Source organism: Pholcus phalangioides, unplaced genomic scaffold (assembly GCF_987345545.1).
Source record: "Pholcus phalangioides strain wild (caught in Gottingen) unplaced genomic scaffold, Ppha-v1.0 ptg000028l_1, whole genome shotgun sequence".
Classification (NCBI taxonomy): domain Eukaryota; kingdom Metazoa; phylum Arthropoda; class Arachnida; order Araneae; family Pholcidae; genus Pholcus; species Pholcus phalangioides.
In genome coordinates, this window is record NW_028301618.1 from 4,366,260 (window position 1) to 4,381,265 (window position 15,006).

The 15,006-nt window shown below is 39.3% G+C and overlaps 1 non-coding gene across 1 annotated transcript; it reads right to left on the reverse strand.

The window, feature by feature from the left end:
- Positions 1-14,135: 14,135 nt before the first annotated feature.
- LOC149067797 (U1 spliceosomal RNA) lies at positions 14,136-14,296 on the reverse strand. Its single transcript, XR_016195308.1, has one exon. It is a non-coding gene; the product is annotated as a U1 spliceosomal RNA (small nuclear RNA).
- Between the last annotated feature and the right edge of the window lie 710 nt (positions 14,297-15,006).

The window sequence follows — 15,006 nt, forward strand, 5'->3', positions numbered from 1 at the left end:
TAATAGTTTTGGCCGAAGTCCGAATTGCAGAAATAATTTGGACTTTGGCGATTTCGCGAAGTGGCCGGAGATCCCTGGCCAAAGCACGATGTGCTGATGTAAGACGGCCAGGTAGGAAGCAAATACGTCTTGGCTTCTGCAACATATAACTATTCCAGTTCATTTTATTGAGTACTTTAAAAAAAAAGTGCACAATATTCTCCTTTGTAACAACATTAAATTAGAGGAAAAATCAGCCAAACAGACACGCATAACGAGAAAAAAGAATTCTTTATTGTAATAGAATATAATAATTTCTGAGACAATACAAGAAGTTTTAAGCGTGAACGACGCATTTCAGTAAATGGAGATGGTGTAAAAACGTATTGCAGGGGAAGAAAAGATGAAATGCAAGACGATGACTTTTACGGAGTCCATCTCGAAAGTTGAGTGATTTGATTGAAAGTTGTTTTGAAAGTTGAGTGAGAAGATTTGAAACTTTTAAGCTCAAAATTGGAAGAAAACAGCTCACTCAAACATTTAGGCGCATACGTTTCTCGAAGTCAAAAACGAAGCGTTTCATCAGCAGCTGCAGTAAACATCCTCATTGCATAGGCACCGGAACCTAGGTATTGAGGCTGTTTGAGCGCCCCCAATAAATTTTACAAGAAGGCTGAGCTTCCAATAATTAATGAATATACAATGCAACGCATCACTCCCTCTCCTGCATAAGGGCTTGAGCCCGTATATACGGGACAATCAAACATTATGTGGCAATCAAACGTGCCACAATAGCTAAGAATATGATGAGCAAAATAATTCACCACAAGGTAGCTCTATCGACCAAGAATAAAATCATCCTCATAAAAATATAATAATAATAAAATCATCAGAACTCCCGGGAGTTTAATTGTGATATATAATTAAAGCACCACCGAAAATACGAAATATCGCCGCCTGAAAGGCCCGGACAAAACGAAACTACAATTTCTCCCATAGAGAAATCCCTTCTACGCCGAAGATACGATAGGAGAGCGCCCACACGGGAGAGGTGATCTCCCATCATAAGTAAGAAAGAAAAGGAAAGGAAAGGAGCAAGCTCAGACCCCACTGAGTAGGAGCTCCGGAGCGACAATAACAATAGAGATAAGCCAGGGGAAGAATTTTGGCGCTCCTCCCATTAATCGCCCTTCCTCTCTTCCAAGAGAAAAAGTTGGGTAAAAAGCGAACCCTCCGAAAAGTAAAGAAAGGGAAAGGTATATATGAGCGCCTGATAAGAGAGGCGAGGAGAGCGCTCCAGGGGAAAGAAAAGAGAGGGAGCATCCTTTCACCCCCCCCCCAGACTTCCCCTGCAACACGAGGGAAAAGAGATACTGATGAAAATAGGTAATCCCCCCCCCAAATTAAGGGGAGCAGGGCATGTAATTTAAATGTAAATATATTGGTGAAGGGTATCTTTGTATTTCATCTAATTGTAATCAACTGTAGATAATCTCTTGAATCTTTTTGAATCCATGGAATTTTATAACGTAAGAATATAAACATGATCGATACACCACGGCCCCTTTAGAAGACCCCTTTTTGTAACAATACTCCTTCACGACTCCACCTCGTTCCCCTCCAGCACTGCTGAAAAAGAGGAAAAGGGCAATGAGGCAAGGAAATCTCGATATGAAAACGAAACCGACGATTCACTATCGCGTACCGATGAAACAAATTTCTTTCGTACGTAATACCCATAAGGGAAGCTAACTTTCACAAGGAAAGTAAATTATATTGTATTAATCTGCACTCTAGCCATGGCAATATACGCACAACTCGCTATGCAGTGTCATGTTTTCTGTAATTTTCGTGAAAATTAGTTGGAAACTCGGTGTGTGTTATAAGCAAAAATCGTGCGATGAAAATTGCAATTATTGTAGAAAACATTTCTATTTTTGTGAATATACGTGCTATTCTCACGAAAATGCACGCTAGTATTGCAAAATTTCGTTAAAGTTGCAATTCATTTGCAGCTTTTTCTGACACAGGGTTAATCAAAAACCTTTCTTTCTCTTATTTGATTTTTTGTCGGTCCCCTATAAATGCACTCGTAACGAAATTTTCACTAGAAATGGTGAGTAACAACAACATAGAGTATATATAAGAACGAAATTTCAGAACGATTCCTTCAGCATTTTCCTAGAAATTCTAGAAAAAATGTCTAAACTACATACCTCTCGTTCTCTTTCATTTTCCATAGGGTTTTGAAATTTTCTTCCTGGTTAGTCCGCCTTCGGATAATCGAGGTTCTACTGTATATCGAGGATTAACTTCAGCGGACTTATTATTATTATTATAAGATTTTTTTTTTTTAAATTTCTCTCGACCACTTCAGGATAATTTGCATTACTTAATGCTGGAAAATCATGAACATACTATATAGTGATCTCTCAGATTCCTCACAAGTTTATTGGATGCGAGCGAAGCTGTGAAGTAATAAATAGTTGCTATTTTCCAAGAATTTCAGGATAGGAAATTTGGAATTTTCCAAACCCCCCCCCCCCTTAATTTCTTAACAATGAATAGCATGCGTTTCAAACTTTTTCGGGGGGGGGGAGCGGCAAAGAACATACTCAATATGTGTATACACATGTTACTGCCAATGCCCGAAGGGGCCATCGCAGTTGATCCGGCCAATGTCCGAAATTCGGGCTCTCGCCGTTCTTTGGTCGGCTGTTATGTCGATCCCTATATATGTATCACTAAGATATTGATATTCACAGATTCCTTTGATCGTTGTTGTTGCCGAATTATGGTTAGCTATGGCTAATCTAAATGGCCATAAAAAAATAAGTCAACGTGGAGATATCCCCGAAGGGATCGATATAGGGGGTCGGCAAAAACCCGAATTTCATGATTGGCCAGGTGGGAAGTGTACAACTTCGGGCTTTGGCAGAGTAGCGGGCACACACGTCCGAAAACCGAAAAGTGTGTATTTCACCTTGTTTGTTCACTTCTATCGTACTTTTTAAAGCTGGTGTGGGGGGGGGGCAAAAAAAAAGACGGGCCTGATGATCAGGATATCACAGCTCGTTTTTGTGATGTCATGGTTAGACAAAAATGCACACCTGATTACAATTGACATTTCTGTCGGTTGCAGTGTTTGGAATTTCAACCCTAGATGGCACGCCAATACTGAGAGTCATATTAGTGTAGCGACATCTATGATTGAAAATATGTATAACTGCATTTTTGTCAATTTATATAGTAATTAAATTTAATTGAATTTTTTTTACATTCATTACATTGTTTGAATAATTAAATAGAGAAATATTTTTTTTTCAAGTATTTTAATAAGTAGTTGAGGGTTCTCATTTACTTTTTAAAAAATTCTTAAAGTAAATGTCTTGATATAATAAAAAGTTATTAACGTTTTAAACCAACCGGGACTTCGTGACTTACTTGATCAATACCCCGTTCGCTGGGGTTTCAGCGATATAGGGGCCGTATTCGTTGCATGTAGAAGATAAACCTGGAGCGTGATCAATTGTGTGTGCACTATTTACTAGGAGCGCATGAGCATTACAAGGATTGGTTCTAGTCAGCTAGTCATGATTACACGCCGCGACGGCATAGACATCAAAAGCAAGAAATCACGTGACTCGGTGAAAACAAAGTTCCCTCCTGGCAATTTGCCTATCAGAAATGTACACAGGGCCGGTCTTAGACCTAGTTGCGCCCGGTGCAAAAACAGTAGTCAGCGCCTGGGGGCGGCGCTGATCCAGAGTGATGTGAGGGAGGAGGCAATTTTTGCTAATCATTACTGTCCCGTAAAATACGGGACAGAATCATTCTACCATATTATAAGACTCGGTGTGTGGTGATCGTCCCCCCCCCCCTCTTGGTTGGATATTAAGGGACGAAGAAGTCGGAAAAGCTTTCTTCCTTTATAAAACTCATGTGAACTTTAAAATTATTCCTTTCAGACCCAGTACTAAGAAACGGAAGGGGCAGGCAAACACCGGCTAAAGTACCGGGCTCTGCAACTTGGGCAGGCCCGTAACTATTCCGAAGCAACTTGGACGGTGACCCGAGCGGAATGGGGGGGGGGGCACTTGTAACATCTTTTTGTGAGCATAACCATTTCAAGAAAAGTCTGTCCCCGAGAAAGCACGCTACGGACCTGGGGAAGGGGCAGGGTCATCTTAAGAGCATCATGGGCCCCCCTAGCCAAGTGGTTTTTCTGAGGCCTTGCCTAGTAAATTCTAGAAAATTGTAACTAGATCTCATTTTCGTGAGGCCCCTCTACTTCTGAGCCCATGCGTTAAAACGGCTCTGAGAAGAGGTTATTTTTCTCTCTAGATTTTTTTTTTTAACCTCAGGGACTTCGGCTTCAATTTCAACGATAACGCGCAATTCTCTTCCACCTAGTACATTACCAAGGTGTAAAACAATGCCGTGAAGCATATTTTAGGGACAACGAACCCAATGGAATAAAGCAATATATATTTTGCACCTCACTTTCTTTTAGTTTAAAAAACAGAATGGGGGGCGGGAGGGGTCCATGATTGTGGAATCTGGTTTACAAAGCTGTTTAAAAAAAATCAAATTGAACTTCCAACATACGTTCCTCATTAGTTTCTTGAAAGCAAAAAGATGTCCTTTTAAAGTCCCATTGTGGTCACAGAGATACTGTCTAGGAGCCTCATAGGAAGCTTTACCGTTACTCAGCGGCAGGGGCGGTCTTAGGGCAGTGCGACCGGTGCAATTTTCAAATCCACACACACACACACGTTGCACTTAGGGGCGGCTCGAGACAAAATCTCTACTCGAGCGGGACCCTTTTATGTCCCTGACTTCCCCTAATTGAAAAAAACTTTTGTTTCAATCTCTTTCCGTTTTGATGCGTTCAAAGGAACAGCGATATTTTATGTCATAACATATCATGTCGGATTTTTTTTCTGCCCTTTTACCTTGGATTTGGCGCTCCTCCTAGAGCGGGTAGAAATCATTTTCCCATGTTTCGGCGCTCCTAATCATTTAGCGCCCGGTGCAATTGCACCGGTCGCACTGCCTTAAGACCGCCCCTGCATAATGTACAGTTCGCGCTCTAAATATTGTGTTTTAAAGATTAAAAAAAAGGATAGAGAACTCATTTAAAAAAGACGGAAAAAGATTGAATTATTTATTTCATTAATATTAATTAATTAATCCCTTTATTAATCATTATTTCTTTCATTACTTCTGAAATAACTGCTTTCATCAATTCTGGATTTGTTTCTTTCATTAATGCTGAAATTATTTCTTTCATTTATTGTTTTAAATTCCTGTGGATATACCAAAAGAAAATAAGGAGGGATTGTGTTAGTTTGCACCGAGTCACGTGATCTTCCGACGAAAGATGTTTGTGGACACCGTTCCGAGCACTGCCAAGGCAAAGATCGCTGTCGTCATGCCAGTAATACACTGAAACGCCAAAAAAACTGGTTCACCTGAAAAATATCGTGTACGGTCCCCGCAGAAGTGCCGCAACACGACGTGGCATGGACTCGACTAATGTCTGAGGTAGTGCTGGAGGTAATTGACAGCGAGAATCCTGCAGGGCTGTCCATAAATCCGTAGGAGTAAGAGGGGGGTGGAGATCTCTTCTGAACAGCACGTTGCAAGGCATCCCAGATATGTTCAATAATGTTCATGTCTGGGGATTTAGGTGGCCAGCGGAAGTGTCTAAAGTCAGAAGAGTGCTCCTGGAGCCACTTTGTAGCAATTCTGGACGTGTGGGGTGTCGTATTGTCCTGCTGAAATTGTCCAAGTCCGTCGGAATGCACAATGGACATGAATGGGTGCAGGTGATCAGACAGGATGTGTAAAGATTCCTGTCCATATATCTATCTATCTTCTATATATATAAAATTGATTTTCTGTGTGTGTGTGTATGTTCTCTATACAAATCTACAATTTTAGATCGATCGTCGCCAAATTTTGCATATATACCAAATGGGACCCGACTTGAACGATAGGCTACTTTAAAATTTCGCCAGACCAGGGCAAATGCCCTAAACGGGCAAAAAACTGTCCGGCAACAATGGTTTTTGGGCCTCAACAATCACTTTCCGAACGTTTCCTTTGGTTTCCGTGGTTCCCTAGCAATGCGTTTCAGACGTGTATATGCCTTTACAACGGTTTGTCACTTCTTTAATCCTGTTAGTATATGTATAATAGTTTATGCCTTTATAATGGTTTGCCACATTTTCAATATACTCTCAGTAATGAGGCTTTTTGAATAGACGTCATAATTTTATTTATTTATTTATTTATTATATACAAACCTGTGCAAGGCCAGTAGGCTCTAACTCCACAGGTGCACTATTCAAACAATCAATAAAATTGGAAAGAGACGGCAGGGAACATCAGTACACATTCATACACACGAATATATGCAAAGAGAAAAATGCATAAAAGATGACGCCAATAAAAAAAAAAATAAAAAATCCCCGAACACAAAACAACAATAAAATAAACATGTTTACACAATAAAATTCAATATATAAATCAGAATAAAATACATGTATATATATATATATATATATTTAAAAAAACACAAAAAAAAAATAAACAAACAAATAAAAAATCATCACATGTAATTCCGAATTGAAATAATCAATAGAACTGATGGAAAAAAAAAAGTTATATAAATAAAACAAGCATATATGCACCAATAAAACCCGACATGAACTAAAATGCATAGCACATTAAAAATGTTGAAAGATCAGAAGCGTTGAGAGAGTGACAGATGATGTAGATGAACATACGAGATCTGGTGCTAATTTGTTCCATACTCTTCCAACTCGGCATCGGAAGTTATAAAAATTTAGCATTGTTCCTGGCAGTTGGAATTTTTATTTGTAATGAATGTCTTCTCAGTGATGGTCTGGGATTGATTTCAAAAAATGGAGTTGACTGACCCGTATATACTAAGTTGTGTACAAGTTTGAAGCACAGCTTTAAGTCGGCTTCAAGGCGACGCCATTCTAAAGAGTGGACGCCGAGACATCTCAGCCTTTCCTCGTATGGGCGATGACGCAGACTGCAAAACTGTTTGGTAAATGACTTCTGGACCTTTTCGATGAATTTTATATCTTTCACTTTGTACGGAGACCATATTTGCGAACAATACTCCAGGATTGGGCGTATAAAAACGGTAAATGCGTGCATGAGTGTAGCGGTATCACATTTTCCATACGCCTTCCGTAGGACATAAGAAGCGCGTCTCGCTTTACACACTATATTCGAATAATGTAAGTCGAAATTTCTGGTATTGCAAATGGTGATCCCCAAGTCAGTGTAGGAAGTGAACCTCTGGAGCTCTTCGCCACCCATCGAGTAGCTTGGACTCATTCTGTATCCCCCTATGTGCATGACACCACTTTTGTTAACGGAAATTGGAAGACGATTGACCACAGTCCAGTTGCGGAGACGTTGGCAGGCAGAATTAAGCTCTGTGTGTTCAGACGTGGGAAAAAACAGTTTAACATCATCAGCAAATTGTACTAGTGGAATTGGATGAGTGTAAAAAGCAATGGCATACGTGAATAGTACAAACAACAGTGGACCCAACACAGAGCCCTGAACTACACCGCTAGATACGCATTTTTTCCCAGAGAGGCAATCTTCAACACGAACCTGAAAAGTTCTAGAGCCCAGATATGACTGCAGTATTCGGCACATCTTTTCTGGCACACCCAAGTTCAATAGCTTTGTGATTAGAAGAGAGCGGTCTATTTTATCGAATGCTTTGTGAAAATCAATAAACAATATATCAATTTCGGTTTTTTCTTCAACGGCATTTGTCCAATAGTCGTGGCAAATTAGTTGTTGGATTAATAGTGATCGATCAGGAACAAAACCAAATTGATTAGATGGTATAAACCCTGAATTGATAGCAAATGTAAGAAGTTTTTGGACCAGACATCTTTCGAATATTTTAGAAGAAATATCAGTCAATGATACCGGGCGATAGTTTTGAGGATCAGAACATTTGCCTTTATTTTTGAAAATAGGACGAACTATGGCATTCCTCCAGGAATTGGGTATCATACCAAAGTCATAAAAATACTGGAACACTGCACTCAAGAAATAAGATGCCTCGTCTCGTAAGGCCCTGTAGAAGCTACCGGGGTTACCATCAGGCCCAGTAGAAGAGCGAGAAGGCAATGCATCTATTAAAGAAGCGATACCTCTAGCATCAAACATATCGATGAATTGGGAATGGTCTTGCATAAGGCCGCCATCAAAATGAACTTCTGTCGCGAACGGTAACAAGTAAGCGTCTGAAAATATGTCCGCAAATATATCAGCCTTAGATTGACTGTCAGTAATTATAGCTCCATCTACAACAAGGGATGATATAGATGCAGCCGAACGTAGTTTCCGTCGAGCGTCTTTGTAGAAGGCAGTACGATTATTATTGCCACAAATCGAACGGAGGTGTGCACTCTCGCTTGATGCAACGTACGCATTGTATTCCTGAGCCATGGCACAATATATTCGTTTGTTTAGAACACTCGGATACCTCGTCAAATTGCGCCAAGCAACCAGTTTCCTCTTACCGATTAGTCGCAGTCTTTTATTTGCCACGTTGCTAAGTTTTAATGACATACGAGGAATATACCTCCAACAATTCAAAAAGAAAGTTTGAAATGCATCGAGGGGAGACATGCGCTTTTCCCGGATAGAACCAAAGAGATCATGTAGTAATAGAGAAAGAGCGTCATAATCCGCACTCCTAAAGTCATGTTTAGCCAAGCCTGAATAATTATTGGCTATTAAATTAGGCAGTCGAAAGAGAAATGGTATATGCGGTGGGTTGTCACTATTGCAGAAGGGTGGCAATGATCGTATGTCGATTATAAATTCGGGAACAGTGCACAAAAGAAGATCCAAGAAATTCTCTCCCTTAGTGGGAAAGTCAACAAGTTGATTGAATCCCAAGTCTGCAATAGAGGCAAGAAAGAATCTGTCAGTTGCATGTGTAGATATGAGGTGGTATGAATCCCATTTTATGTTTCTCATATTCAGGTCGCCGGCCAATACGATGGGATATCTAACTGTACAATATAGTCTGAGAGCATCGAAAAAACAATGTAAATGTCCGGAGGAATATAAGCACAGATCACGAGCACACACTGAATACCGACTTTAATGTCCACAGCTATTATTTCGATTTCAGCATTATTTGTATCAGTTCTCGCCATAACAGCAGACGGGTTCAAATTATTTTTTGCGAATATGCAGACACCACCTCCAGGAGCGAACAATCTATCAGATCTAAACACGTCGTATCCCCGCGGGCATAGCAGGGAATCGGGTAGACTTGGGGACAGCCATGATTCGGATACGCATACAAGAGAGGGATCATAAGTTTCGAAAAATGAATGCAAAGTATACAGTTTATTGCAGAGACTGCGGGGATTCAAAAAGATTCCAAACACATCACATGGTCCTTTAGGTGGATCCGGATATCCCAGTGATCTTCCTAGTCACTCTGGGCCGTTAGAGACCTCTCTAGTAGAAGAGTTGTCATTTGTAGCTTGTTGTCCAGACGAATCCTCTAGAATAAATCTCGGAATTCCAAAAAATTCTCTTATATGAATTCCAACTGGCCAATGAGATGGATCACTTAAGATATTTTATAGTTCTCTTCAGCACTAGTCAAGACAAAAGAAGCGTAATGCATAAAGTTCTTCGTGTTCAACTTCACGCACTCAAACTCGAATTGAGTATTCTGGAATAGCCCGCGTACGTCCGATACTGAAGTCTCCACATCAAACCTATTCACCAATAATCGCCTTTTACGAAGAGCTGGCACTACACGTATCTGCGACGATACAGCCTGGCCAACTCTGACGAACATTTGGCGCTGTTTCTGCCAATCTCTGCTCATCCCTGCGATGTAATCGAACTGGGCCTATGGGACGATTAACCTCACGCATGGTATCCCGCTCTGACGTTTCACCATTATTTGGATGAGTCTGAGTCAACACTTGGGCAAATGAAACTGAAGCTGCAAGAGATTGAGGTGTTGATTCCGATTGGATTGGTTTTATCGATGTATTCACAGAGGGGCGGAGAGTGCTCGACAAGGCAGAAATATCCGACTGCATCTTCGGAATAATTTGAGTGAGACTTTCCAGTTTGCTGAAACGCTCTTCAAATTTCTGAAAATTATTTACGATGAGATTTGATAAACTACTAAACTCTTGACCAGCAGAAGAAAAATTAGGGCTTACACTCGTAGTTCCCGAATGTCTATTCGAAGCGACGTGAGCATCCTCAAATAACTTCGAGATCTGAGATTTCAAATCCAAAAATCGTTGTCTCTCCGATGCCCTCACAGATTTCCAGTCACAAACTCCCGTAAAAATTTCGAACATTTCATCTAAGCTTTTGTAAAATTCTCCATTAAAAACATTGCCTCCGGAGGACGATAGAGGGCGTTCATCAGGCATTCCTATCAGAAAAAACTGCTCTGATACATATGAATAATAATTTCGAGCTTCTGACTACGACGGCTGTGACTGCATCAAATACAACCAGCACTGTTTGTTTACACCGCCATGTTTATGGGCGGTTCAATTAAACTTCAAAAAATCCAGCAACGGAATTCAGTCGTGGTTCTATTTAAAACAAAAATGTCATGAACTCGGCATTCACCACTTCCGATAAGAGAATATAACAAAATCTCCCCGAACAACGCTGATAATTATGAAAAATACTATGTAACTTACAGAGCTCCAACGAACACGTCAAGCACACTTGTAAATCAAACTCCTTTTTCAATCAGTGCTAAAATTGTCGATTTTACTGTAGAAATGCGGAAATTAGTGGGATTTTCCGCCCCATCAATAATTTTAAAAATTGTATTGAATTCTCGATTTTTAAAATATTTAGTTCGCTTAGAGATATACGAAGCCCAGGAGATTAAATACGAAGTAATTAGCCAAACCTATACTTTTGAGTTGGATATTCGAGCAATAACACATTGATTTCATTTATATCTTCTCAAGTATGAAAATGAATGTCTCCATATTGTCTCTTTTGATATTTATTTGCATAAATTCATGTGGGTTAGGATATTTTAAAATTAGTTATGAGCCCGTGAAAAGTGCATCGAAAAAATTCCACAGCTTTAACTAAGGATTTTTGGAAGCTGAAACAGACAGATGGAGAACTTGAAGTTCAGGGGGGGGGGGGTCGAAATACCTGGCGCCCCTTAAAAAAAGAAAAATATATATTCATTTCTACGTTTCTGTGTAAATCTATGTTTATTTCATGAATCGCGCAGGTCGTCATATTGGTTAACTTGGACACGGTTTGTATGTCCCTCAAGAACAACGTGATCCAAAAAAGCCTCATTGAAGAAAACCCGGGCAGCGCCGGGTATTATAGCTAGTAGGTTATAAAATAGGTCGAGAGATGGCAGCAACACATTTTTCCTTCATTCGCAACTACTTATGAAGGGCAATTTTCACCCAATAGGAATCAGCCTAACAATACTAAACTGCGGCTTCGTAGAAAAGTCGCACAATTTATTCACTTTCACACAAATAATTCTACATGTCACATGGATCTAACAACTAATGATGAAATCAGCTCAATCATCAACTCGTTGGATGTCAAAAAAGCACCAGGTGCTGATGAAATTAGCAATAAGGCCTTGAAGTGCCTGCCAGAAAATATCATTACTCACATAACAGAAATTTTCAACAGTGCTTTAACATTAAATTATTTTCCAAAACCTTGGAAACATTCTGTTATAAAAACAATTCACAAAGCTGGGACTGACCCACTTATGGCACACAACTTCAGACCAATAAGTTTACTGAGCAACTGGAGTAAAATCTTTGAAAAGATTGTCGCAAATAGACTTACACAATTCATCAATGAAAATCATTTAATTAGACCCGAACAGCACGGGTTTCGGCCTGATCACTCTTGTGTGACACAGCTGGTTAGAGTCTCAGAGTTCATAAATGAAGCTTTTAACAATTTTGATTTTGTGGCTGCATCATTCTTAGACATAGCAAAAGCATTTGACCGTTGTGATTATGCTACATTGCTTTCCAAACTCATTGACTTAAATATGCCTCCGCATATGGTCATATTCTTCTATCACTATCTTTTAGGTCGAACTTTTCAAGTAAAAATTCAAAATACACTTTCTTCAATAAAACAAATTCATGCCTCTGTGCCTCAGGGCAGTGTGTTGGGGCCGCAACTGTTCCTGCTATACATTAATGACATACCTTGTCCCCAAAATGGCATAATATCTTTATTTGCAGACGACTGTGCAGTTTTGTGCAGTAGCAGGGATGCAAATCAGGCCTTCAACAATTTACAAGAAACCATGGATGAAATAGAATATTGGTGTGATCAATCTGCCATCCAACTGAATAGTGACAAATGCAAATTTTTATGGTTCACTAGACGTCGTAAAATACCGGACAGACGACTTCAAATTGGTACACAATCTTTAAGCCCTGTTAGACAAATAAAATACTTGGGCTGTATCCTCAACAAAAATCTATCTTTCTCTTCACACATTGATCATGTAATAAACAAATCTAATAGAATTATGGGTATGCTCAATCGCATCACATTTCCACAGGCAAAACTTTCGTTAAAGAACAAAATTATTCTTTTTAAATCCATAATAAGACCTACTCTACTCTATGCTTCGCCAGCTTGGGCGCATGCTTGTAAAACGAATATAAAAAAACTACAGACTATGCAGAACAAAATACTCAGAAGATTTGTTGGAGCCCCTTGGTTTGTTCGTGGAATAAACATCAGACAAGACTTGGACATACCTCACATATTCACATACATTAAGAAATTAAACAATGATCAATTCGAGCGAATGTTTAGTTCGCAATTCGAACATCTGAGGGAAATTGTTGACTATGATGCTGAATGCTTAAGGAAATATAGGAGGCCCAAACAAATTGGGCGCCTTACATGGGAGAATTTGTAAAGATGCTTTCTTCTACAAATCTCATTGTATACATACTATTTTAATACATAAATTCTCTCATTCAATTGTATATACTCACATTACTTGCATACTATGTATCTATCCACTTTTGACATTTATTCGCATCTATTCGATTTGTATCTTCTCATTATTGAATTTTGTATATACACATGACGACAGTTCTCAGGACTCCATTGTAAGTTTCTATGAGCAAGATGGCCCCCGGTCCACGAGCCGTTAAAACCCAAAACGGCTCGTTTCCTAGGGAACCACGGTAACCAAAGTAAACGTTCGGAAAGTGATTGTTGAGGCCCAAAAACCATTGTTTCCCTACGGTATTTTGCCCATTTGGGGCATTTGCCCTGCTCCGACGAAATTTTAAAGTAACCTATCATTCAAGTCGGGTTCAATTTGGTATATATGCAAAATTTGACGACGATCGATATAAAATTGTAGATTTGTATAGAGAACACACACACAGACAGAAAATCAATTTTATATACAGTCAAACCTCGTTAGTGCGTCACCCGGTTAACACGTCACTCCGCTTACCGGATCACTTTTTGGAAGTCCCAATTATCTTCAGGCAGGAATTGGCACAGCTATGGCTAACTTCGTTTAACGAGTCACTCCGCTTATCAAGTCATATTTTTGCTCTCCCAAGAGTGACTCATTAACGAGGTTTGACTGTATATAGATTGAGCGTCAATATATATATATATATATATATATAGCGTCCCAGATTTTATTTATGTTTCCATTTCTCGTGTTTCATATTTTTTTCTATGCTGGCGATTTTTTTCCTCCGTAATGTGTCTAACGGCCTTGGCGATTTTTGATAGGGTCATCGGACATGTTTGGCGCTAAATTCGCCAGGCTGATATAATGTATATTCATATTATGAATTGACATAATCATCGTGTCGTTCGAGCCTTTAAGTCTATCTCCGCTTATGATCACAGAATTCTACTTCAATGGTTCTCAACGCATTTTCGACTCGCGGAACCCTTTCTGGTATATAATTTCTATGGCGTAGCCCCGTAAGGCCTGTTTTCTATTAATTAACCAAAGTTACCGATTTCAACTATTTAACAGCGTATTAAAAATAGTAATTAATCCTTATCTACTTGTTCCGGTAAGGGGAGGTCAGCGCGAACGCTAACCCCGCTACCAAAAATTATGCGCCCCAAGCAATCGCAATTTGCGAATGTGGCGGGATTCAGCCAACCGGAGTGCAATGGAAGGCCTCGTCCCGGGAGAGCCGCCTTCTTGATCACGGCATCTCCAGCGCCAGGTAAGTATGCTCAACTTTGGTTTGCACAACTACTCGTACACTATTACCGTAATACATTTCTAACGGATGATTTTTTTTTTCTAGAATAATATCGTTTATATGTTTTCGAATAAACTTTTGTCCATTTGCTCCGCATTTTGCAGATTTTGAGAAAAAAAAAGAAAATAGGGGTTTTATCACAATATATAAATAATTTTTATGATCCTTTCTCACAGTTGGCTCGTTTACGTTCTTATGTGTAGATGGCGCTGAGTACGCTTGTGGACTTCCCATCTGATCTTTAGGAACATGTATTTATTATGAGTTTTATTAAAATAGAGTCCTTTTTTTTTGTCTCTGTAGTCGGTTTTTCTCATTGGGGGGTCTTGGGTCAATTTTAACCTAGATGGAATCGTATTTTGTCTAAAATGCCTTTGTTTTTCCATTGTAATTCATTGTAAAGAGAGGGGTATTTACGTATTTTATTAGTGAGAAATAAGTATAGAAAAAAAAATGACCTAAGATATTTGAAATAATATTTTCTCTCAACGAAATTTAGAGGAGTAAAATTGAAGTTTGATGCGTGAATCACGTATCTATATGCGTATTGGTGACACTGATGCGGACTACTTTAATAATAATAATTCTCCGTGATGGAATGAAGATTAATTCATACTTTGCCAAAGCATTACAAGTGCTATCAATTTATGTAATCATTTATCAATGGAGACTAAAATAA